The sequence below is a fragment of the Phoca vitulina genome, unplaced genomic scaffold (genome assembly GCF_004348235.1).
Source record: "Phoca vitulina isolate PV1807 unplaced genomic scaffold, GSC_HSeal_1.0 scaffold1, whole genome shotgun sequence".
NCBI lineage: Eukaryota > Metazoa > Chordata > Mammalia > Carnivora > Phocidae > Phoca > Phoca vitulina.
The window spans coordinates 15,023,902-15,046,748 of record NW_022589704.1 but is presented as its reverse complement, the minus strand read 5'-3'; positions in this window follow the sequence as shown (position 1 = coordinate 15,046,748).

Sequence of the window (22,847 nt, the reverse complement as noted above, 5' to 3'; positions counted from 1 at the left end):
CCAGGCTTAGAAAAAGATGTCATTAATTTAAAAGTCCTATGGGTTTTACTTACAAATGGGAGCTAATAGGCAGAGGTCCACTGGCCCATTTAGGATATTTGGCGGGTTTACAAAAATCGTTATAGGCAACAACTCTTCTCTCGTCTTATTTAGCTTTCATGGTAGCATATTATTACATTCTTCATCTGGTTTCTCTTCCACCATTTTCTTTCTAGAATGAATCTCATTTGTGTTGTTTAGGGTGGCAAGACTCAATCTGACTTCTATTTTTGTTCATCTCTTAGTTGGTTTTATCTAAGAGGCACCTGGTCTGGTTTTGGTAAAGGAGCTGGGGGTGGGGCCGGTGTGCATCTTTGTTTTTCTTTCTGTTGTCTTTGTTATCATGACCGCAGTAGCAGTGAATAAAAGCATGGACTTTGGTAGCAGCAGGCTTGGGTTTGAATTGTGACCCCATCACTTGAATAATTTATTTTACTCCTCTGCACAGTTTCCCCTTTTATAAAATGATGCCAATAGTATTTACCTCATAGGGTTGTGAAGATAAAATAAAATTATCTATTTAAACTTCCTAGGACACAGTAAATAGTAACTATGAGATGTTATCATCAGTGCAAGTCAGACTCCCTGTTTCCTTTGTTTTTGTTTTTTACCTTGTCCCAAGTAACCTTCTGGTAGAAGGCAGACCACCAGGCTGTCAGCCACGCAGGAGACACTGCTTTATTTCTAGTACATTGCACAGGGTAATGCGCATAGTCTTGAATGGGAAATCTCGGTTGGATGTTTCATGGTCAAGATTGAAGATAATAATAGGTCATAATCACATATTTCCCACTTGATCATCTCTCTTCCTTATATGTTAGTGCCAAGAAAAGTTTGACAGATGATAAAGGCAGGGCTTTCTGGGAAGCTGCAGGCAGTCAGGGTGTGGCTTAATGGGTTCTTTCCTAGGTGGCTAGCCTCTACCTGGCACAGCATCTGTAAGGCATGCATAGGTATCTATTGAGTGACTGGCTTTGCAGGCAATGAACTGGACATGATTGCTAACCTAAAGTTAACCATGGACAAGCATCGCAGCATCAGGATAAACTGATTTGGAAAACCAGATTTAGAAATCAGTGCTTTTAGAATTCCACTGTTCTTCTAGAACTGGTTGAATTTGGGGCACGTTTCTGAGTTTTAGTAGCCACAGCACTTGGCAACAAACACATAAAATGTATGGCTGGATCCCTCATCTGTTCTGCAAAGCTAATAATGCTTAGCTTACCTCAAAAGGATATTGTGTAGGTTTGCTAATTAGTGTCAGTAATGAACTCGAGAGCTACCAGTGAGTGCTGAATTAATGTTAATTGTTTGTCAAGAATAATTTGATTCAGATGCATTCTGACGTTCAGTGTTTAGGCATCCAATGTCCTCGGAATTTCAATTCTAGAATTTTTTGGGTGAATCAAGTTAGGCCTTTAAGGAAATTGAAGTCTTCAGTAATGCATGTATCTCTGAGGTTCTGCCATCACATATTATATAGGGTGAAGGGGCAGGAGTACTAGTTTGGGAGCCCAGGAACCTGCTTTTGGTTTCAGTTCTGCAACCATATCATCTTGGGCAACATTCAGTCTTCTGGAGCTTCAGCCTCTTTATCTGTAAAATAAGAGAAGTTGACAAGACCTTTTAATCACTTACAGCTTTGAAGTCCATGACCAGGCTTTCCTCTGGGCTTTTACAGTTCAAGAAATTTAAAAATCTCATCCATTTCCATGCTACACAATGTTTCGAGAATCCAATATTGTAGCCTGTGATATTAAATATTCAATATATAGAAGTATTTGTGGGTTTATTAGTCCTGGTAATTACTACCACCTGAATTGTATTTTCTATGTAATTTCCAATATTCCTTAGCTATTTTGGTTGACAACATAGTAATATGGCTCATTGGCACTCCCAATGTACAACAACAATAGACAGAAAAATAAACAAAGCCATTCTTCACTCATGGAGAGGATGTGGAAGGTATTAACTAGAGAATATAAGGTACCTATAGTGGTTTGTGTTTGCAGAGCACTCCACTCCCAAGCGACACTGTTATTTTGTTCCCTACTTGGTTCTGTTCATAATTTACAACAGGTTTGAGGGAGGAAATCATTGAATATTATTGCTCATCTAAATACCAGTACATTTTGTGCCAGAGTGGAAAGGAATATGTGTTTTATTTCAATTACTATGTACCTACTCCTTTGGGGAAGGCAGGCTACTAAAAATTATGGGCTGGTAAATATTTTCCATTTGTTTCCAAGACTCCAATAAGTGGTATAACACTTCAGGGATCAAGGAAAATTTTCCATTTGGATAATATGTCTCTTGAGCCAAAATTCCATTTGCCAATTCAGTTGAGGTCAAGAATTGTGATAAAAATGTTAGTACTTACCTTCTAAAACTGATCACATTTAACAGAAAAGCAGGCTGAATTTTAGTAATGTAGAATATGATCTTAAACTTCTGAAGAATGTTATGAGGAAGCATGATAAGTCTTTTAATTTATTTAAAATTTATTCCCACCTACTTCTGAAATGGATTTGAGGTGACTAAGCTACTAAGAAATTTGAGTTGCAATTGAAATTCATCATTTCTGCTGTGCTGGAGGTGATTTGGTTAATGGAAGCTTAATGGGCTAAAACTGTCATTGTTTGGTTAGGATTTGTAAGTTCTTTTATTGCTTCTTCATTTTCACATAGTTTTCATCAACACTGATGGTTCAGAAAATGAATACAAGTGCTTTCGAGACCTGCAGTTTTGAGAAAGCAGATTCTAAAACATTAGCATTGGATTTGTATACAATGAAGCATGTACTTGTGTGAATATGGCCATGCTATGTTATTTAAATTTTTAAAATTCAGTAAACATCTCTTAGAAGATTGATTTTATGGAGAAGCAATGGAAAGGGGGATGGCATTTTTTCTGGGATCTTTTATTCTCATTTTGGTATTTATTTGATTAGGATAGTACAGAATGAAGGGCGCCTGGGTGGCTCAGTCATTAAAAGTGTCTGACTCTTGATTTTGGCTCAGGTCGTGATGTCAGGGTTGTAAGATCAAGCCCCATGTTGGGCTCTGTGCTTGGTGTGGAGCCTGCTTAAAATTTCTCTTCCTCTCCCTCTGCCCCTCCCCACCACTCACAGGCACATGCGCTCTCTCTCTCACTAAAAAAAAAAAAGATAGGACAGAATGAGAGGAAAAAGATTGTATTTTATTAATTCAAACATACACTTTTTTCTTTTACATTTCAGTATATGAAAAAATTTGTCGTTGAAGTATAGTTAATATCCAGTATCCTATTAGTTCCTAATATATATCATAATGATTCGATAGTTTTCTACATTATGAAATGATTCCCATAGTAAGTCTAGTTACCATCTCTCACCATCAAAAGTTATTTCAATATTATTTTATTACATTTAAACATCTTTGAAATAAGGATGTGTCTTATAGTTGAGAGTGTCTTACAACTGTTGTCAATCAAGGGATATGGTTTTCATTACTTGCATATGAGCAAACTTGGTTATAACTCTTAGGGTGAGAAACAACTGGAGTCCCTGAAGGTTGACATCAACAAACTGTTTATAGACCATTTGACAGAGGACCAAATCCTCCTTGTCTGAGAACTTTCAGGTGACAAGTTGGTAAGATGAAGAAAGTACCAACAGCAAAGATTTCAGTATGGATGTCAGAGGATGAGCAGAAAATCCACAGACAGCAGTGGAGAAACTCTGAGAATATAGTGCCACCAACACTCTAAATGGAAGGTTTATTCAGAAGGCTGAACTCTGGGAAAAAATTTAGGAATAACTTAACCAACTTATTTTACTTACATTTTATTTCATGTATGCACACATAAGTACATAAGAATGATGTATGATAAACATTTATACTTACACATATAAAGTAAATATCCTAAGCAATTAGAAAACATTGGTCATAGTTTAATTAGTAGATATTTTTCTTTCTTAAAAATAATTTATGGTATTGTACTTAAAACAAAATCCAGTATTTATGTATTGATTCAATTTCTACAACCAAAATGATGGGGGCCACCAATAAGTTAAAATTAGTCCCATATCCCCAAAGAGTCAAAAATACTTAGGACATTATAAATTCATGACATCCTACATTATTGTTTCAAAAAACCTGGTACACTTTTGAAAGACTCCATTGTTTCAGGAGCTGTCCCTTTGATTATGGGAAAAAGTGAGAACGTGGACAACACAGATGTTTCCAATTTGGAGAATGAGGAAGCCCATGTGCCTGCATTTTATTCTCATTCTTGAGGATCATGGGAATCTGTTTTCTGGCTTCCCCGCCATGATCAACATATACACAGCATTTAGCTTTTACAAGTGTACTTTATGCTAACCCCCTGCCCCAACCCTAATACACACTAAAAAAAAATCTGTAGAGTTTTCTTCTTGACCTCCTCAGGGAATTTTGGATAAAATGTTGTAAAGATTGATCTTAGGTTAAATCTTGTAATAATGTAAGATCTATCCTTCTGATCTACTCTTCCCCATTAATGTAATGGGTGGATAAAAATTGTCCTATTTCTCTAGGGAACACATATCCTGTACATTAGGAAAAGTCAAAGAGATAAGCCACATGGAGCTATAAGAAGGAATGAACATAGCTATGGCCTGTTTGCAAACCCAGGGCTTCAGTGTTCAGATTTCATATAAATTTGACAGATGCTAGGAATAACTATCCCCAAATAATATTTTTAATTAAAAAAAATGGTTTCAGATCTTTTCATGGTCAGTACTATCACATGGAAACCTCCCAGCTCAACAAGGCCAACAACAAAAGTATTTCCAATCCTTGGCCAATGGCCTACTTTTTTCAGTAGCATGCATATTGTGATTCTAGGGCAGCAAAAGAAATGGGGCAGTCCCTGAAAGTGGTCACAAAGGGATTTGGTCTCTTCTCAGGGCAATCTATTGCAATTATATTCAAGCCTAATATTCAAGGCATGAGGCTTTAAAATACATACCAGACTCAGGGACTGGAGGCAGTTGTGGGGCCTCAAGACAAAGGTGTATACGATTGTTCCACCGTAAGAAAATATCATTGCTAAGACAAATCTTTCTTCTCTTCTCCTTCCACTCTTCCATTAAAACTTATTTACAGTATGCCAGGTACAGTCCTGGACACTTGAGATACATCAGCAAACAAAACAAAACAAAAACTTCTCTTGTGGAGCTTATATGCCGTTGACAGAAGAAGCAATAAGCAATAAATAAATACAAGTCACACAGTGCATTAGAAGGAGTTACGTGGGAAAGACAAAACAGCAAAAAAGGCTACTGGGGGTGGGGGTAAGCTGTGGGAGGAAGCATGTGATATAGCTTTAAATAAGGTAGTTGGGGCGCCCAGAGCAAAGGTGAAATTTGAGCAAAGACTTGAAGGAATGAGGGAGTTGGACAAGCAAATACCAATGGAAGAGCATTCCAGGCAGAGAGAAGAACCAGTAGAACAGCCTGGAGCCTGGAAGATGCCTGGAGTATTAGGAGGACTGAAGCACTTGCATGCAGGATGCATGTGGAATAGCAAGTGATGACGTCAGAAGGTAAGGGGGTCCAATCAGCTGGGACCAAGCGTGGCACAGTGTGTCTCCTTTGGTGCTGGAGGCCATATCTTCTCTCTGATGCTGAAAATGGGAGGGTCATCTCAGACTTTGGACATGGCTGTTTCTGAAAAGCTCTTTCCTCAGCTCATGCTGTAGCTCCCTCTTTTCTTCTTGCAGACCTCAGCTTTGATGCCACCTCTGTGGAGAGGACTTTTCACATCACTCCAGTCCACCCCCACATTGCTGCACTTTAGCTTGTGAAATTAAAACTGTCAACAGTAAGAAAATACATGTATTGTGCAAAAACCAATTGACCTTCATTTAAAGCAATTCACTCCCTCTGACAAGGGGCTTACTTTTTTCCTTCCCACCAAGTGGAAGCTACAAGCTGTGCAAACACTCCCTTTCAGTGATAGAATAATGGTGGTCAAGGACGTAGATCTTGAGCAGCTTCACTAAGGAAGGTAGGCCTGCCCTGAAAGAAGCTACAGAGAGCAGCCCATCTTACCCTCTTTACTGAAACCACTGCAAGTTCATTGTTTTCTGGGAGTTAATATTTCCTTACTCTTTTTCTGAAACAGAACTCCTGTTTCCTCCCCTGGCCATTGTCCCCATGATAGGTCTGGGGACAGACACATGGCCCACGTCACACTAACTGGAGCTGCCACTGGAAATTTTATGCCAGAGCCATTAGGGCAAATGCTCCTGTTTTGTGGAGTCACTGAATGGATGTTGGGAGCATTAGTGTCCATCCTGCTCCCCAGATGGAAAACTCTTCTGCAAGAGGTCATAAGAGAGACTGAGATCTGGTGACATCATATGAGACCTTGATCCCACTGTGCCTGAGCCTCTTGTGCTTTTGGACTTTTTCATCATAGCAACCATAATTACACTGGTTAGATTGGGGTTGCTCTCCCTTGTAATAAGAAGAGTCTTAATAATGCAGATATCATTCTCATTTCTACTCTTTCAATAAATAATAGTGATGATCATTGCTCCCTAGCCACTGTAGGATTCAGAGGCAACATAACTAGGCCCTCAGTTATTATATGAGGCCTTCTCCAATACCTCATACTGTATACCATTGCCGATTGGAATTCTATTTGTTTCAGTTTCTCATCCAGCAAATGGAAGCTCTTATTTTCTTCTTGAACTTGTATCTTTAGTTCCAGTTTAATTATTGTAAAGATCTCCAAAGACCTTGGAAAATTAAATTAGGCCCCTATGCAAAATTTCAAGTTCATTTAAGAAGGTCCTAGAAATCCAATTCCTTCACAGTCTCTTGCTCTCCCTAAAATGATATTTTTCTACTTAAAAGGTAAATTTGCTCCACATTTAAAAGCTGTTAATGTTAACTGGCATTTAGAAGAAGTTAAGAAGAAAAATAAGTTTCTAGGAGGATGTTTCTCTTTGTTTCTTGCTCTGCCCTCTCTGTTCTGCAGCATCACAGACCATGACAACTATTACTCAAGAATGTACAGAAATAACCCCATCTCCAAAATAACAGTATGAAAGCATTTTTTCCTTGCTGATAAAAATCAGGGGTATCCAAAAGCAACACTGGAGCAATTCCACTTCTTGGTATATATCCAAAAGAATTGAAGACAGGATCTCAAAGGAATATTTGCACACTCATGTTCATTGGAGCATTATTCACAACGGTCAAGAGGTGGAAGTAACCAAGTGTCTGTCAACAGATAAATGGATAAAGAAAATGTGGCTTATATACATATATACATATGATGGGATATTATTCAGCCTTAAAAAAAAAAAGAAATCCTATCTATGCTACAACATGGATGAAACTTGAGGACATTATGCTAAGTGGAATAAGCCAGTCATCAAAAGGAGAATATTGTATAATTCTACTTATATGAAGTATCTAAAGTTGTCAAACTTATAGAGACAGAAAGTAGAACGGTGGTTGTCAGTTGCTGAGGGACAGGGAAACGGGGAGTTGTTGGTTAATGGGTTCAGAGTTTCAGTTTTGCAAGACTCTGGAGAGCTGTGACACGACAATATACACATCATTACCACTAATTTACTGTACACTTAAATATGGTTAAGATAATAAATTTTATGTTATGTGTTTTTACCACACTAAACACGTTTTTAAAAGAGGAAAAACAAAGAACAAAGCAACACCAGAGCATTCGCTTTACATCTTCCTGAGGCCCCCGTGCCTGGGAACTCAGTGTCACCAGGAGTCAGAAATCCCATCTGAAGGGTAGAATACGAAAGCTAGAAAGTCACTCAGTTATCTTTGCTTCTTGAACCTCATCCTCTTAATTTTTGCTTTGCTTGTTTCATTGGAACACAACCACACACAGTTGTTTGTATTTTCTCTGGCTGCTTTCACTCTACAGTGGTGGAGCTGAGTAGTTGTGGCAGAGATTGAATGGCTTCCAAAGCTGAAAATATTTGCTCTCTGGCCCTTTATGAAAAAGTTTGCTGACTCTTACAGGCTGAAATGTGTCCCCCTAAAATTCATATGTTGAAATCCTAACCCCCAGCACCTCAGAATATAACTGTATCTGGTGATAGGGTCTTTAAAGAGGTAATTAAGATAAAATGAGATCATTGGGGCGGCGGGGGGGGGGGGGTTAATCCAATAGGACTGGTGTCCTGATAAAAAAAGGAAATTTGGACATAGACACATGGAGGGAAAATGATGAGAAGACCCAGGGAGAAGACGCCCACCTACACGCCAAAGAGAGAGTCCTCAGACAAAATCAACCCTGCTGATATCTTGATCCTGGAATTCCAGACTCTAGAACTGTGAGAAAATAAATTTCTTTTGTTTAAGTCACACAGTGTGTGGTACTTTATTGTTACAACCTGGCGAACTAGCACACCGCCCCCTAGAACGTCCTTTGTTTTCCAGTGTTTTTCAATGCCATCCTTGCCATTAATATCTTGGCATTTGTTTTCAGATAACAGAACTGCTTCTTGTTTGTTTTGTCTGATGGGGAACCATAGATCAGACCTTAACGAAGGAGAACAGGGGAAGGACTGGCTGCCTTATGGCCATTTCACTTGCTAAGAAGATGATATCTGAGCAGCTTAATACTTTTAAGTATGTAATCGAGCCTTGTAGTGGGCTGAATGGTGGCCCCCAAAAGATATGTCCAGGTCCTAATCCTGGGAACACGTGAATGGGAGTGTATTTGGAAACACGATCATCCTGGATTGTCTGGGTGGACCCTAAATCCAAGGACAAGTTGCCTTAGGAGAGACACATGCAGAGGAGAGTCCGAAGAGGAGGCAATGTGACCACAGAGTCAGTGACTTGGAGGGACGTGGCCATAAGCCATGAACACCTGGAGTCCTCAGAAGCTGGAAAATGCGAGAAATGGATTCTCTTCAAGAGCCTTTGAAGAGAGTGCAACCCTATTAACACCTCGATCTAGGGTTTTTGCCCTCCCAACTGTGCTATAATACATTTTCATTGTTTGAAGCCACTGATTAGTGCAGTCCTAGGAAAGGAATTCAAGCCTTGATGATATCCAAAGTTTGCACTCAAATGTTGTCAAATGCAGTGCACGCTATGTTTATGATGATCTGGGGTTAAAGAGAGAAACAATATTATAGCTAAGGGATTGGTCTGATCTTGAACTGGTCTCTCCTTTTTCTGGATTCTCACTGCAGGGATGATAAGGTTTTACATTATCAATATGCACTGCAGTTTCCAAAGGGCTTTTAATGTTATACTCTCACACTTGAGAGAGTGCTACATGCCGTCTCTAGGACGTGGGGAACACATGATTATCCCCAATCCACAGATGCAAGAACTGAGGTTTGAATTCATAACTTACCCAAATGATTCATATCCAGGCTTACTGATTGCTAGTTGATGTCCTTTTGACCCAGACACAGTGGTGCCTATAGACCAGCATTAATGAGAGCAACTGACCAAGGACTTCCAATGAACCAGGACGTGGACTTCAGTAATTTTATGGTTTCTTTGATTAATCTTGGATACAGTGCTATACTACCCATTCATTTGGATGGGGTTTTTGTTTTTGGAAAAGCAAACATAAATGAAAGTATTTTAATAATGTAAAATCTCAGATGCACAAGCCATTAAGGTGAAAGCTTGACTCTGTGAGGCTAAATGAACTGCTGGGAATGACTGGTTCATTTCCAAAGCTTGGACCTCAAAAGTTGAGGCAATGCTAAAATTTCACTTCTGGTTTTCCTTGATCGCTGCTATAAGCCTAAGAGGGAAAATTTATATAAAATTTTTATGTTCCTTCTTTGTTTAAAGCACAATAATAAACATTTTTGAGTGTTTCTTTTGTGTACTTATTTTCTCATTTAACTTTCATGTAACACTGCAGGTGAGCACTGATATTCCTTTGAATGAAAGGCATTGGGGTCTAGAGCAGTTAAGCTGCGTGTCCAGGTCACAGACCCCCGAATGTTGCAGCTAGATCCAAAGCTTGGATCATTTGATTCCAGAGTCTGAGGCAACAAGCTCCCTGCACATGGCAGGACCTATGTGCCTTTGCCCCATCCCCAGTGGTCATGGCCTCCATCAGACCTGTGTGCACGTAGCTCTAACCCCTAGATGAACCCAGAGATTTGGCGCCTCCCTTCAGCCTACCATGTGTCACAAAACAAAGCAGATAGGTTTTGGCAGCTCTGGGATGCTGGGTCCCTGACACAACATTGACTGAGTGTCATATTTTCCTATCTGATTTCACCGCTTTTCACAAGGCTATTATTTAGTGTGCAGCAATAAGTGAGCATAAACACAGCTCTGACTTTTTGGAAGTAAATATCAGCTAGAATAAGCATTTGGTCTCCCTGAAGGCTTTTAAATCTACTGAAATGTCAGGTGCAATGAGATTCTGGGCAAAGGACAGAAGAGCAAATCTCTGGATTTTATAAAAGTTCCCTGAATAATCAGTGCTTCAAACGAGCCAAGTGCGTCCTGCTTTGGCTAGCCTCTCCCTGGATCCTTTATACGGTTCTAAATTCATCTCCTTTGGTGGACAACAAGTAAGGATTTAACTTAGCTGCCAATTGAGGTAATTATTTAAACTGCAGGTACAGATCACTGATCCATTTCCCCTTTATCATACCTAGAACATCACTTGGAACAGAGAACGGACTGGATCGTGCTCATTCTGAGGGAGGAAACAATTGGAGGAACATAGCTATAATTCAATGCATTTTGCCTTTCTGGGGGCCCTTGCTAGAGAAAATTTTTCACATTTGGGTTGCCAGGAGGGTAATTGTTTTGTTTTATATTAATATTTAATATAGATATAAATCCTCTGGGCAAATAGACACCGTTAGCTGGAATATACATACGATACTACCAGGGAGAGAATTCCTAACATTCCACCCATATCATTCCAGCCACAGCACTGGATTTCCAAACAAAACCATTTATACAAGGATCTCCTCATATTTCCCTATCAGAATATTAAGACTTTCTATGTGAACGTTTTACATACTTTTTGGATATTCTTGACAGATGGATTTTTCCCACGTCTACCAGGATCTTCTGTGTAAATATTTTAGATAGGTCAAAAATTACTGGTAGCTTTTATGGGTCACTTGAGTGGAGTGGTTATACTTACTCCTTAAAATATTTCCTCCATCATTTGTATGTCTCTAGAAGGAGCGGCAATGATTCCCAAAGCCAATATCGAAAATTACAAAGATATGCCAAAACTATCACCACCACCACCAAGTGCAACAAACAATGACAATGAAGCAACACAACAGCAACCTATAATATAGATCTCCCCACCAGGAGGGGCAAGCATCCTAAGTGTTACTATAATTCAACATAATCCCTTATTTTAATTTTATTATTATTATTATTATTATTATTTTTAGAGATAGAGAATGTGCATGAGCCAGGGGTGGGCAAAGGAAGAGGGAGAGAGAGAATTTTAAGCAGGCTCCAAACCCAGTGTGGACCCTGACATGGGGCTCAATCTCATGACCCTGAGATTATAACCTGAGCCACAACAGTCGGACACTTAACCAACTGAGTCATCCAGGTGCCCCTCAACATACTCCTTTAAATATTTTTCTTATTATCTGTATTAAAATCGTTGTCAGAATTTGCTCCCTACTAACATTGGTCAAGTCCCTGAAATGAACATTTCTGTTAAGTATTTTTTATTAGCTCTTTTTGTTTTTTAAGAATCTATGGAAACACAAAGAAACATCCTTAAACTACCATTCCACTTTTTAAGACTTTTAATTAATTTATTATCTCTCAGAAGTTAATTCTTCTTTGATAGGTGCTTAAAAGCCATGGTAGGAGCTCATAAAACTCTAAAAAAGCCTATTAATTATAGGACACTTGCAGAATTTATAGTTTTAAGAAATGCTAAGTAGCAAAAAAAAAAAAAAAGCTCTTAAATTCATGTTCCCCTCATTCTGACCTCTGGAAAAATCTTAATAAGATTTATTATTTTGTACTTGGGTGGTTGATATATTCTGCAGATAACAATTCAGATAGGGCATTCAGGATTCAGGAACTCTTGTTTTACGACTTTGGTTATATGGGTATAAGGCAGTTATCCTTTGGAGTGCGTAAGATCAGTGCTATCAAGTCCTTTACTCAGGTTGCAGAGGGATTTCAAAGTTAGTGAAGACTCTAGCCCTGGCAGTGACTTTTGGAGTGCATTGTTTCCAGAGGACTTGATGCCATTATTTCTACCTTAGTCTTCATTTTTGGCTGTGGTTACTGATTAGAGTCAATTCTTGGTGTTTCTTTCTTTAATCAAGCTGAAGGCTTATGTAGACTCCCTTTGCCTAAAAGAGTTGATGAGACCCTGCCAGCTTGAGTGATTATCCTGACTAGTGTTAGATGCCTCCCTTCTCCTGTGGCCATCTACCCTCACGGCCTTTCTCTGAGTTAGGCAGGAAAGGCAGGGAAAATTGTTTCCAAAATACCACGGCAAAAAGTACAAGTGCTAACTGGAAGCAAAGGGATGATCTGAGGAATCTGTTTGTTTGTTTGCTTTCCCATGAACCCTACTGAGATGGTTATTTTGCATAGGACTTAGGGAGGCAGAGGTTCATGTAGTAAGAGTGGTCAGGGATGGGGCAGGACGGGGAGTAGGCAAGTAGAGACCAGATTTTGGTAAGTGCCTGGCCACCTGTGAAGACTGACTCTGAGGAAGGGTGCTTCATGGTGGTATTTTTAGCAGAGGCAATTGAAACACAGACTCATAGGTCAGGTGCTTGATGGAAGGCAGGTGTGTTGGTAGAATGTCTCAGAGAAAAGATGAAGGTAGAGCAAGGAATCCACTTCATCTATTATACCATTATGCCTAAAACAACATTACAAATAGGATTACTACTAGATTATAAAGCCTCTGGGCCTCTAGCCAACACTAATTTTAAGCATGTTTTCCAAGCTTTGAGAGCATTTGTGTATTAAGCCAACAGTTCACAGCAGCTCTGTTATTTGTAATAGTCCATTTTAAGTCTTGGTTGCTCTGCTAAGCAAATCATATTTTAATGTTGGCATATGAAGAATAAATACTGGAATCTAGTCTGTCATCTTAATATGGCTTCAGCTTAGCATAGACTTCACTATTTCTGAAACTCCTGTGTTCCCCTACCTCCACTGATATAAGTTCAGTTTTTGGATATAGGAACATCATCTCTGATTATGAACTGTTTACCTACAATTCCTCAGAGAATCTCACATTCCACCACCTTACGCACATCTGTATTTGAACCATATAAGTCATAAAAGCAAATCAGGCCATGGCTCGCTAGCATGCTTCTGCTTAGGGGCTTCTGGTACTATCTAAAGAAATACTGACGTATAGGAAGCCTGTGGGTGAGGGTAAAGAGGATGAGTTGCATGTTGACTTAAGTTCTAGTCAGTGGACTCAAGATATGCAGGACTGGAACTCAGAAGAGAGTCTAGTGATGGGCCAAGAAAGTTAAGATCATTCCGTTGAGGGGGAATGTTAATGCATTAAGTGTGCTGAGAGATATATCAATTGGGAACAAATAAAAGGTTGTTTAAATAAAATAGAAGACTATGTCTCTCTCATGTCATGAAGGGCTATTGGTTGGTAGTCCAGACCTAGTATGGTGGCTCTACAAACAATGACCCAGAGTTCTTCCAGCTTATGGTTCCTTATCACTAATGTGTGGCTCTCAATTGTCTTTATGCCAGATATATGCTAGAGCCCTAACCATCACATTTGAGTTCCTGGGAGCAGGAAAGGCACACATACTCACTTGAAGGAGACTTCCAGGAAGTTTCACAATGTTTCATCTTACTTATTGGCCTAAACTTAGTCACTTGGGAGCCTTCAGGGGAGGTTGGCAAATGTGGTGTTTGGGCTGGGTAGTAATAAGAGATCCATGTGATCAATTAAAAATTGGAAGTTTTATTACAAAGTAAAAAGGAGAGGAAAGTGGATATTGGGAGGCATTTATCAGTGTATCAGTGTCTGCCATGGAATCCTGAAGGGAAACCATTTAGGGAGGTGAGAACAGTCCAAGGAGCAACTGAGTCTTTTCTCAAAAAGGAGGTGTTAGTTGTGTTGCCAGATAGGGAGAAAAGTCAAGGAGAATGGAAGCTGAGAAAAAGTCACTGGATTTCATGTTATTGGATAATTTTGTATTTCAGCAGTATTTAGTTTGAGTAGCTTGGGGCCTTGTTGAAGCAGCATACCTTCAACTCCTGGAGCTTTCTGCTTATTTGGGTGGACAGGAAACCAACCAATGAGCAAACAAATCAATGTAAAATTCTTCATATAGAACTAAGGCAGGAAGAGGAGAGAATTACTGGCATGCTCACTTGGAAAGAGTGGTCAGGAAAGCTCTCTTGAAAGAGGTGACGTTTGAACAGAGACTGAAGGAAGTGATAGATGGATTCAAGTAAATAGCAGTTGACTGTTTTGGGCTAAGGATAGCAGAGGTAAAAGCTCCATGGTGCAGTGTGCTTGTATTATTATAGGAACCAGAAGAGAGTCATGTGGCCAGAAAGGAGGGAACAAGGAGAGGAGTTTCAGGAAATTAGTAAGAGTAATATCCAGGTGCTGGATCATGAAAGTTTGCTCAAAGCATAACAACATTTTTTTAAAAGATTTTATTTATTTGGGTGCCTGGGTGCCTCAGTCAGTTAAGTGGCTGCCTTCAGCTTGGGTCATGATCCCAGGGTCCTGGGATTGAGTCCCGCATCAGGCTCCTTGCTTAGTGGGGAGTCTGCTTCTCCCTCTGCCTCTGCTTCTCCCCCGCAACTTGTGCGCTCTCACTTTCAAATAAATAAATAAAATCTTTTTTTAAGATATGAGATAGAGAGCGAGAGAGAGCACGAGTGGGGGGAGGTGGGGAGAAGCAGAAGCAGGCTCTCCATTGAGCAGGGAGCCTGATGTAGGGCTCAATCCCAGGACCCTGGGATCATGACCTGAGCCAAAGGCAGGTGCTTCACCGACTGAGCCACCCAGGTGCCCCAGCATAACAATATTTTATTCTAAGAACAATGGGTAGCCATTAGAAAGTTGAGTGCAAAAGTGTGACATTTTATGATCTACATTTTAAAAGAATCTCTTTGATTACTATGTAGAGCATGAGCTGTAGGACAGCAAAAGTGAAGCAGGGAGACCAGTCAGGTGGCCGCAGTGCAGATCCAGGTGAGTAATAATGGTGCCCTAGATTTGGATTGTAGAGGTGGAGGTGGGGAGAAAAGGTTTGGGTCCAGAAGGTATTTTGAAGGTAGATAAAGCAGTATTTACTGAAAGATTTTATGTGGGGTATGAATGAAAGAGAGAAGTCAAGGATGTTTCCAAAGTGTTTTGCTTTGGAAAATGGGGGAATGGTGGTGTTATTTCCTTAAGTGAGAGCTTATTGAGTTGGTCTGGGAAAAAGCAGCAAGAGTTTGGTTGGACATGTTAAGCTTGAGATGTCTATTAGACATCCAAGAAGAGATGGTTGGTGGGCAGTAGGATATGCCAGTCTGGAGTTAAGAGAAGAGATAGTTCAGATATAAAACTCAGCAGTTACCAGCATATTGATAGTAGTTAAAATCAGGGAACAGGATGAGATCACTTAGGGAAAGCATGTAAAAAGTAGATAAAAGAAGTCTGGGGGCTGAGACTAAGAGCACTGCAACATTTACAGCTGAAAATAGAATGAAGTTCCAAAAGAGGAGCTGGAGAAGGACCAGAGATAGGAATACATCCAAAGAGTATAATGTTCCTAAAGCCAAGTGACTAACTTGTTTCAAAAAAGAAATGATCAAGTGTGCAAATGCTGCTGCAAGATCAGGAAGATGGGGTTCATTGGATTTAATGATGAGGAGTAGTTGGAACAAAATCTGGTTGAAGGGGTTAAGGAGAAAATGGAAGGTAAAAAAATGGATAAGTCAAGTGTAGACAATTATGGAGTTTTCTATAAAAGGAATCAGAGAAATGGAGCAGTACTGAAAGAAATGTGGTGGGCTTACATTTTTTTTCTTTTTAACATGGAAGATATTTCAGCATGTTTTCATGGATAGGAAAATACTCATTAGGGAGAGAGAGAACACTGGTGATGCATATGAGAAAGGTAATTATGACACACAGAAAGTCTTCAAGTAAATAAGACGGCTAAGTCCTAGGTAAAGTAACTGAGTATTTTAGATCAGCAGAGGGTCAGTTCATATAAGGCAGAGATTGGGGGTGCCGACGGTGAAGGCTGGCTAGATTTGGTGGTCAAAGGTAGTCATTCTTTCTGAGGTCATCTATTTCCTCAGAGAAAGAAGAAGCAAAACCACCAGATGATAGTGAGAAGTGGGGAGGGGCTCTCATAGGTTTTACAAGAAACAGAAAATGTGAAAAAATAATCATTTTGGAACTTGGGACACTGGATTGTGACTCGAGAAAAGTTAGTAAATTATGAACACAATTGTGAATCAGCTTTTTTGGTGGTTTCCCAGAAGAGTGGACAGAATAAGGCCAAGTGAGGAAACTAAATTCCTGAGGTGGAACACAAAACAGGAGGGAAAGGGTACAGAACGGAAAGGAAAAGGAGGTCTCTTTTGTGATTAATTGGAGGATTTTACATATAATGAAAGAAGGAGTTTAATCAAAAGGAAACCATCTCCTGTAAGAAACACACTTACCAAGACTAATGATAGAGACACATATGCAGTGGGATCTTTAAAACAGGAGTAAAGCTGGCAGCCAGGCAAGCAAGCAAACAAAATATAATGGCTTATATAACTTTTATTGTCTGATAATTAAAGCATACCATTTTCTAGGAGAGTCAGGGTTTGTTTGTTTGTTTTGTTTTGTTTTGTTTTGTTTTGTTTTTACCACGTTATTCTAAGAGAAATTTATTTTGTGGGTTTGTTTACACTTAACAGCTTAATTGAAAATCTCTTCAATGACAATTTTACAGGTTTTAAACACATTTTGCTATGGCTGTTTCATATTCCAAATCTACTTAGTAGCGATGGTATTATGTTAATTCTTGTTCTGAGAAGACATTTGTAGGGGGTCATGTAGAATAACGTAGTCTAGTAGATTTTGCTGCTCCATTCATACTGGGATAGGACTGGGTAACTCCAGAGGAGGAATGAATGGTTAATATGTCCTTTAGTTTTCAAATATAAATTATCTCAATGAAGTTTTTGGAAGGAGCTGAATAACCTTTAATTTGAGATGAAATTCTCTGCAAAGTATTGAGAATTTTGGTATATTGTGCTATTAGCAAACAAAGAATAGGCTTGGGGACAAATAATGTTTTATTATTTATTCATATAAAGTATTGACTGAGCATGTACAACACGATATATCTGGCATTGTTCTGGGCATTTGGGATACATCAGTGAAATGCTTTGAAAATTCAACACCCTAACTCGCCTCATGCCCAGATGGATGACAGAGAAATGTTTTTGTAGGGATGTGGAGTAATTAGCCAAGAGAGGAAAGATCTTTGACATTCATTCAACAACATTTAGTAAGTGGTTGCTAGTAAGTTAAGAACTGACCCAGGCTGAGATGGCTGAATGAAGCCATCAGACAGTCATCAGAAAAACGGACTGATGGGCCAATCTGCATAAATGCAGAGACCAACACACACAAATTAATGTGGGCAAATATTGATGTAAAATTAAAAAACATTCTGCCGTTTAGGGTCCTTTAACAATGTTGTAGGTTTCAGGGATGTGATGATGTCCTCCTTGATGGGACAATTCAAACAGAGGCTGAATTAGATGCATCTGATGAAAGTTGATTGGAAATTCCCTAAAATCAATTCCAACTCTGAGTTTATTCATGCCTATGACCCTGCCTCCCACGGAATATCCAATGTATGTCTAGCTCTGGGGCCCTCAGGGCTGTGAGTTTGGACCTGAGTCTAAGAGTATATCCTGAAGGAAAGATCCTAGAAATGAGGAGGGGATCCTCGGGCAATAAGTTTTTTTGACATGACACTATTAAGCCCTCCTTCCCATGATGCCCCACTGAACTGGTTGTTTCCTAAAGCCACGTTTATGGTGGTGGAAGTGGCGGTGAGCTGGTGTTTGAGCCAGATTTTCAGTATTTGTGCTTCTTTTGTCTGTGTGAGGACCATTTCTGCCTGACTTTTATCTGCAGAGTTAAGACTGATTTAGGATGGATGTTAAATACGTGAGTTTTCAAAGACCTTTAGTTGACCATATTGATTTGATGTGGTTTGATAAGTTGTCCACTGTCATGTGCAATGACATTAAAGGGCTTGAAGCCTAAAGTCAAGTAGAAAAACAACAACTCTTTTGTGAGGGTGATCATTCCCTGAGATTTATTTATCTTGTAGATAGCTGTGGATGCTAAATCTCTCATTTTACTAACATTGTCCCTCACTTTAGAAGGTCAACAGCCACAAAAGTCATATAGATGGGACCTTGGAACATAGGACCCATACACCCTACTCCTGACACTAATAATGGGAGCTACTTCCTGACCTAAGAAAGATCAGATTACCAGAAAAAGTTTTTCTCCATTAACATTTTCTCTCATAATTTGTTCCTTTCAAATGTCCTGCTTCTTTTAATTAGGACTATCAATCTAATAATTCCAACTTATCACCATGTGATATATTTTGTAATCTTTAATTTTATTAACAATATTTTGTGATGTTCAGCAAAGAATAGTATATTTCAGGGGCTCCACTGCCTGCATAAGATTGAAAACAGCTGTGTGGGACCTTCCTTTGATTTATTCAACAACTATTCATTAAATGTATATGAGTGTTATACGCAAACAATGAATCATGGAACACTACATCAAAAACTAATGATGTAATGTAAGGTGATTAACATAACATAATAAAATAAAAAAATGTATATGAGTGTATACAGAGAGTTAATAATATAGGGAGGGAGTAGATCCATAAATTCTAAACATTCTAGTAATTCTAAAGTAAAAACTCTGAAATATCTTGGAAATAAAATGGGACAAATATTGAACAAATAAGTGCAATGTAAGATGTGATAGTTAACATAGGATAGTGAAGGTAACATAAGATAGTTAAAAGGTCCAGAGAGTTCAAATAAAGCAATGATTAATCTCAACTGGGGAGCTAGTGATGAATTGTCAGACCACATAATGTAGCCTTGAAGACTGAGCAGGAAATGCTGGGTCAGCACTCTCTGGGCATGAGCAACAAAAACAGAGGTGTAAAAGGGAATGAACTGTGTGGGGGAAGAGTGAGATGTCTTGCAATGATGGTACTTGGCAGGGTAAAGTAGGAAAGATTAGGTATGTTGAAGGTAAGTTGAAGCTAGTCATACAGCAAATATGTATTAAATACTTTCTATCAGCTATGTTTCTATCCCAGATTATGAGGACCTTGAGTGCCATACTAAGGATTTGGAGAACAGACCCCACACTTTCATGCTGAAGTCCAAAACCAGTGATCTGATTATGTCTGTGTAATAGAAAATAGAGTTGGTGGAAGTCACGTGGATGGATTTGGAGAGAAACAAGACCAAAGTATGGAGACTAATTGGAGAATGACAGAATAATCCAGATATAAGATGAAGAGTTGGAAATGATGGAACAGAAAGGTGGTGTTCGTAGCAACAGCTGCATTTCCCATCGCTGACTATCTGAGGTCTTTGACATGTCATACAAAGCATCATCAATATATGTCTTCAAAAGACTGTCCTGATTTCTTGACTGTGGAACATTATAGAAGAATCTAGGTTTTTCTATTTTGCTTAATTTATTAATTAACAGCTATATATCACATACTTAAAAGGTATCGGGAATAGTGTTAAATAAGACAGACAAGGTATTGGCCCCATTTCATTGATATCTTTGTAGGAGAACATAGATGAGGAACATGTAAACAAACAAATAATAAGTATATGTGTTGTTAAATTTTTTTAAATTATGTTTGGCGTACTACCCATGTAATGGCCCAAATATGAATCTTTATAGCCATAATGTCATCATATAAATCTAGATCCCCTAATCCTTCACCCCCAAGGTCCTGTGCCTTATTAATATCAAGAGAAGAATTCAAGGTCTAGTAGATAAAGGAGGTCCTTGAAGACATATTTTTTACAGCAATTGTGGACTGAATGTGTGTATTTATGTAAAATATTATATTTGCATTTACAAACATTGCTTCTGGCTTCCATAAGGTCCTGATTAGTAGTTTAGAACAACCTCCTTTTTTTTTTTTAAATAAAGACTTTATTGATTTACTTGAGAGAAAGAGAGAGCACGAGAGCACACAAGTGGAGGGGGAGGAGCAGAAGGAGAGGGAGAAGCAGACTCCCCACTGAGCAGGGAGCCTGATGTGGGGTTCCATCCCAGGACCCTGGGATCATGACCTGAGCCGAAGGCAGCCACTTAACCGACCGATCCACCCAGGCGCCCCTAGAAACAACATTCTTGATTAACAATAAGCAGACAAGTAGAACAAAATATTTCTTTAAAGTATCTGGTTGAGGGGAGCCTGGGTGGCATAGTTGGTTAAGCCTCTGACTCTTGGTTTCCACTCAGGTCATGATCTCAGGGTCCTGAGATTGAGGCCTGTGTTGGGCTTGGGCTTGTTATGGAGTCTGCTTAAATTTCTCTCTCCCTCTCCCTCTGCCCCTACCAACTGTTCTCTCTCTCTCTCAAATAAATAAATCTTTAAAAAAAAGTATCTGGTTGAAAGCACAGGAGACTTCCCAAGGAAGTGAGAGCCAAGATATGAGAGGGGAAGAAATCCCAGAAAGGTGAGACAAGGTGCTATTTTTCCCCTAAAGGTACCTGACAATTCCAGTGAAGATGATAAAAAAATTGGAAAACAGAATAACTTTTGAAATATTCAAAGGAATGAAGGCAAAAATTGGAGGCCACAGACTGCCAAGGCAAAAAAAAAAAAAAAAAAAAAAAAAGGACAAAAAAACAACAAAAAAATTTGCTGGGATTTTAAAGAAAAAAATACTAAAACAGAATGCAAAAAAAAAAAAAAAAAAAAAAAAAAAAAAAGAGCGCTAAAAAACTACCAAAGCTTTTGCTGGGATTTTAAAGAAGTATATGCTGAAAATCAGAATGGGCTGAACATAAACCAGTTCTAATAGGGGCTGGAGTATGCTTTACATCATGCTAATCTCTGATTAGTTGAAGGTGATCTGGAATTGCTAATAATAAACTGGTGCATCCAAGGGGCACCTGGGTGGCTCAGTCGTTAAGCGTCTGCCTTCGGCTCAAGTCAGGATCCCAGGGTCCTGGGATCGAGCCCCGCATCGGGCTCCCCGCTCAGCGGGAAGCCTGCTTCTCCCTCTCCCACTCCCCCTGCTTGTGTTCCTTCTCTAGCTGTCTCTCTCTCTGTCAAATAAATAAATAAAATCTTTAAAAAAAATAAAAATAAATAAAAAAAAACTGGTGCATCCAGAGCCTCAAATTATTTTTTCAAGTTTTCATATACAGCATCCACCACCCAAATAAAAATTACTAGCTATGAAAAAATAACCAGCTATATGAATGGAAATTAAAATATGACATCAAATCATAAAAAATAATAGATGAAAGGACATGGCCCACAGGACATTCAGATAATGGACCCATACACAAACATTAAAAAAAGCTTTGTTTAATATGTCAAGGAAATAAAAGAAAAGAGGAAATCTTGGCAGAGAACATGAAATTGTAAAAAAGTGCAAAATGGACATTTCAGAACTGAAGAATACCAAAAAGAAATAATTCAAGGGATGATTTAACAGCAGATTAATCACAGCTGAAAAGTTGTAGTAATTAGTAAATTGTAAATTTACTATTAGTAATTAGTAAAATGAAAGATAAACCAAAATAAAATATGTAGACTTCAGGGATGCCTGGGTGACTCAGTTGGTTAGGCAAAGTAAAATATGTAGACTTCAGTATAGAGAGACAAAAAGATGGAAAATACAGAAGACAAAGAGACATTTGGGATATAGTGAAAACATTTAATATATGCATAACTGAAATTGTAAAAAGGAGATGAGAAAGAGAGAGAGAGAGAGAGAACAGAGCACAGCAGATTTTGAAGAGTTAATAGTTGAGCATTTTATAAAACTGATGAAAAATACCATGACATATTCAAGAGATATACCCCCAAAAAAGTAAGTAAAAAAACTACACAAAGGAAGTATTCAGTAAAAATGCTGAAATCCAGATTTAAAGAGAAAATCTCAAAAGAAGTCGGAGAAAAGATAATTTCTGCTAAAAAGCAACAAAAAGACTTCCATTTCAAGAAGCCACTAAGAAAACACCAGTAAATGAAACCCATGGTAGAGAAAAGGAAGATGATGCTAATGATGAGATCAGAAATGAATGAATTTGAAAATAATCTTAAAAGAGAGAGGAGCACCAAAGCTCAGAATCAATTCTTTCGAAAGAATAAAATTAATCAATATTTGATGAGACTGACAGGTAAGAATGAGAAAAGGCACAGAAAACCAACTTTAGGAGTTAAAAGGGGGGCATCACTGTAGAACCCATAGACATTCAAAAGATTTAAGAGGATATTATAATCAACTTTATACCAATATATTTGAAATTTTAGATGAAATTTTAGATGAAATTAGATGAATTTATATGAAATAGAAATAAATTCCTATAAGACACCACTTACCAAAGCTGACACAGAAGAAATTGAAAATCTGAGAAGATTATAACTATTTCTGTACTTAGAAACTTCTCTACAAAGAAAACTCCAGGCACATAAACAAATCACATCAATCTTATGCAAAGTCTTAGAACAGGAAAAAAAAAAAAAAAGAAATAGCTTCTCAACCTGTTTTA